The sequence below is a fragment of the Trichechus manatus genome, unplaced genomic scaffold (assembly GCF_000243295.1).
Source record: "Trichechus manatus latirostris isolate Lorelei unplaced genomic scaffold, TriManLat1.0 scaffold00086, whole genome shotgun sequence".
Classification (NCBI taxonomy): Eukaryota; Metazoa; Chordata; class Mammalia; order Sirenia; family Trichechidae; genus Trichechus; species Trichechus manatus.
The window spans coordinates 7,332,727-7,337,173 of NW_004444022.1; the positions used below are offsets into that span (position 1 = coordinate 7,332,727).

At 43.8% G+C, this 4,447-nt stretch overlaps 1 non-coding gene across 1 annotated transcript; it reads right to left on the reverse strand.

Annotated features, from left to right (window-relative positions):
• Nucleotides 1-2,618: 2,618 nt before the first annotated feature.
• On the reverse strand, nucleotides 2,619-2,689 carry TRNAG-UCC (transfer RNA glycine (anticodon UCC)). Its single transcript has one exon. It is a non-coding gene; the product is annotated as a tRNA-Gly (tRNA).
• Nucleotides 2,690-4,447: the final 1,758 nt, after the last annotated feature.

The following is a 4,447-nucleotide window of genomic DNA, read 5'->3' on the forward strand; positions in this document are numbered from 1 at the left end:
ATATATATATATAAACCAAACAAAACCCATTGCCATGAGTGGATTCCGACTCATAGCGACCCTGTACAGGGCACAGTAGAACTGCCCTGTAAGGGTTTCCAAGGAGCAGCTGGTGGATTTGAACTTCTGACCTTTTGGTCAGCAGCTGAGCTCTTAACCATTGCGCCACCAGGGCTCCATATATGTACATATATGATCATACATTTAAAAAATTTTTCCAAAAAAAGTCTTGTCTTGCTATCAAGAGAACACTATCCACCTGCTCCTTGGGATACTTTCCCCTCTTGTGATGAACACCAGAACTGTGGGTCATCTCTGATTCTACTTGCCCCAGTGAAGTTTGGTTTAATCAGCAGAGAAGACTTTGGCTCTTGCGCTGATGAAGTTGTCTTCCTGCCTGGTAGCATCACTGGCAGACCAGCAGGTTGCAGAGTTTGCTGCATTGAATTAGTAGAACTGGAGCTGGAACGTGTTCCTTTAAAAGGGCAGTTCTGCCACTACCTCCAAAGCTTTGGGGACTTAAGGACTCCATTAGTCTGGAGCTATTTTATAAGTGAAACACTGTTTCCCACTACCACCAGAACCGCTCCCTGTTTTGACTGGAATTCCACTGAATTAATAGGTTGATTTGAAAGAGAATTGACGTCTTTTCAGTGTTGAGTCTTCCTATTGAAGAACAGGATATAATTCTCAATTTATTCAGGCTTTCTACCACAGCCTTCAGTAAAGTATAATTTTCTTCATATAGATCTTACCCATTTATTGTTAGATTTGTTCCTATGTACTTTAGACTTTCTGTTGCTGTTGTGAATTGGGTCTTTCTTTCCTTTACATTTTCTAATTGGGTGTCACTATACCCCAGAGATCTTAGCATCTGACTATATTGCTGATCTGTTTTGTTAGTTATGGTTTTTCACTTGAGCTTCTTGAATTTTCTAGGTAGGTAGTGTTGTCTGTTTATTTCCAATCTTTATTTCTGTTTCTTGTCTTATTGCAAGGGCTAGGGCCTTCACCACAATGTTGCAGTTGCATGACATCAATGATAGCTGGCATTATTATCTTATTTCCGCATTTCAGAATCTGCTTTAGTATTACACCAGGAAACACAGTGTTTACTGTAGTTTTATGGTAGGTACTCTTCATGAAGTTTAAAAAAAAAAGAGCCTTTCTATTCAAAGTTTGCTTATCAGGAAAGCTGTTGAATTTTATCAAATGTAAAATCTCCTGAAACACAGGGTTTTCCTAACAATTGATAATTCAGAGCAAGGCTTATGAAAATCTTAGCACAGTTTCATGTTTTTAAAACTTTTCCAAAATGCTTAATATCATAGCAAAATATCTGTAAATAAGTGTTCTTCCTGGGAAAAGTAGGCCTTTTAAAAATTATGGTAGGACCCTATTTTTAGAGTTGTTAGTGGAGCATAATATATAAAGAATGTGAATTATTGTTCTAGATGAAGTACATAATAGGAAAATGATTTTAAAAAATCAAAATTGTGAGTACTCAAACCCAAATTATTGGTGTCATTCTATGCGCTGAGGAAGAGAAGAAAACCTCAAATCTTACCATTATAAACCAAATTAATTTTCCTCATTCTGATTCTTAAAATACTTCCTCCCTTCACAATCTACCTTGTCTCCCTCAAATTTCTAATTCCTTGGCCCCAGTCTCATAAAAGGAATAGCTAGAAAGAAAAATTGTAGCTCTCCTCCATACCCAGGAATCATACTTCACTTAAAACAAACAGTTGGTAAAAATCCAGACCCAACAGGGATGGAACACTCAACAGCTTTGTCTTTCATGTAGAGAAGAGGGAAATAGGCTGTTGCAGAATGGGGACCGATATTAGACTATGTCTGGAAATGTCAAAACGCTTAACATGAAACACTAAACTCATGTGAAATCAGTGCTCTAATGGTGGAAGTCCTGAATGCTCTCTGTACATATTGCACACCAGGATTAAGAAAACAATCCTTGAGTGTTTCACAATAGTGCCCTCTTCTCAGCTGACCTCGTGTGCTTTCCAAAGTCCTTAATTCTGCCACTTTCAGCATCCCTGTCTCTGTGGATTTATGATGTGTCACCAATATTATTGCTTTCCCTGCTTCCTCCCCTTCCACCCCAAATATTTTAGGCATTGTAAGTAACACATTTCCACATAAGGGCGCTGAAAAGTCAAGAAGCAGGATTTCTCAGCACGAGGAGCTCTAGGTAAAGGAGCTCCCCCTCGCCTTCGAAGCTGGCAGCCAGAAGGCTTTGTGCACTGTCGAGAAAGCTGGACTGGAGAGACCAAGGATCGTAAAAGAAGGAAAGGATGTGTGAGACAGACCAGCTCCCTTTGTTTCCAGCCCTTGCTGCTGTTAACTGCTGTCGTGTCAGCCCCCCAACTTATGGCAACCCCACACACAGCTGAACACCCAGTCCTATACGATCCTCATGGTTGGTTTTGGATCACGACCATTGTGATCCATAAGGTTTTCATTGGCTCATTTTCAGAAGTAGGTTGCCAGGCCTTTTTTCATAGTCCATCTTAGCCCTGAAGCTCCACTGAAACCTGTTCAGCATCATAGCAACACACAAGCCTCCAATGACAGATGAGTGGAGGCTGCACAGGAGGCGCATTGGCTGGGAATTGAACCCAGGTCTCCCGCATGGAAGGCGAGAATTCTACCACTGAACCACCACTGCCCAGTCCTTAGGACTGAACTATATGGTGAGCACCAGGCCACTCTGGGATCCAGAGAGCTCCCCCATCTGCACAGGGACACACTTGATTCCCTTAGCAAACAACTGAATGCCTTACCTCTGAGCCTGTGGGATACTTGGCGGCATGGAAAAGCTGTTATTTACATACAACCCTCTGAGAACATGTGTACCGAAGAACCAGCCAGTCCTAGGCCACCATCGCCTATGTGAGAAGTAAAACACTCAGAGATTACGACTTGGCTTTTCATGACAAATTTCCTCTGACTCTTCGGGGAAAGAACTGCTACTCCTACTCTTATGTCTCTCTGATTATGTAAATGGGGGCTCTGGTACCTTTTGGTAGTAAATAAATACTATTGATTGACTGGTTATTCCTCCGTTGCTGATAATGCAAAGTAAAAAAAACAATAACAATTGTTGTCTAGTCAGTTCCTACTCGTGGCGACCCCATGTGTGCAGAGTACAACTGCACTCCGTAGAGTTTTCAAGGCTGTGACCTTTTGGAGCAGATCACCAGGTCTTTCTTCCAAGGCGCCTCTGGGTAGATTCGAACCGCCTATCTTTTGGTCAAGCGCTTAACTAACTCTGCCTCCCAGCGGCTCCTATGCAAAGTAAAAGTAGGTCAAATAATGACTGCTAGGGAGATACCCTGCTCTGATCTGTTAGTGGATGTCAGCCAGAAAATATCCCAATCCTGCATCAGGCTGTGACTATCATAGTGGATACTGCTGCCCAAATCATCACTCCGCCTTCAAGACCCAGGATTCTAAACTACTCTTTCTCTATGGCTTCCTTCCCCTGAGTCTTAGGCTACCTATTTCTCCGTGGGTCCCCCCCACCTCAGCTGCCAGTCCCTGGGGTCGAAGACCTCACTGGCACCACCCTTCTCTCCCCTGGCTCGTGTTCAGCCTTCACCTGTCCAGGGGCTGCAACCCCCAGGGCCACACACTGGCCACGTGATGGCCAAGTCGACTAGGCCTGATGGATCCCACACGGCTGCCCCGAGTCCTGTCGCAGGTCTGTTCTACAGGAAAGAGATTTATTTCCCTGACATTTTAAGGCAGGAAAAGACTTGCTTCCTGGAGGGATGCCAAGAAGGAGGCGATCCACCCAGGAAGCAAACAAGACCCTTTTCTCTATAGTCTTTACTGCTTCCCCATGTCAAATCCTCCCTGCTCCCCCTGCGTGAAAGGAGAGCTGCCAGGATCAAAGCGGCAGGCGTGTGATGAACTGCTGCTGGCTGGACACGCACAGGAAGGGCTGACTGTCAGCACTTAACTCCTTATTCCCCTCTATGTGCTGGCTGCGCTCGGAAGGCTTCTTGAGGCACGTTTTGGTGAATGAAACATCTTTTTATGAGCAGAGAGCCATGCCAACTGGAAGGTTTGAAAGACTGATTAAGGACTCAAAAGGCAATAAAATCTGCCTTGGAATAGTTCTTGATCTCCTCAATTGCCCATAATAGATGATCTAATGTATTTGCCGCAGGAGAGTGAAGACTTTAAGAATGCAGGATCTGGAGGCAGACGGGCAGCACTTATTCTCTGCTTCACCATTCCTGGCTGAGCCACCTTGAACAAGCTACTTAGCCTCTCTGCACCATTGTTTCCTAATCTGTAAAATGGAGATAAGAAATACGGGGATCTCATGACATTTTGGAAGGAATAAAGGAGATAATGCATATGATGTTCTTAACCCAGTGTCTGAACAGGAGGGGTTTGCAAACTAACAGGAGAGACA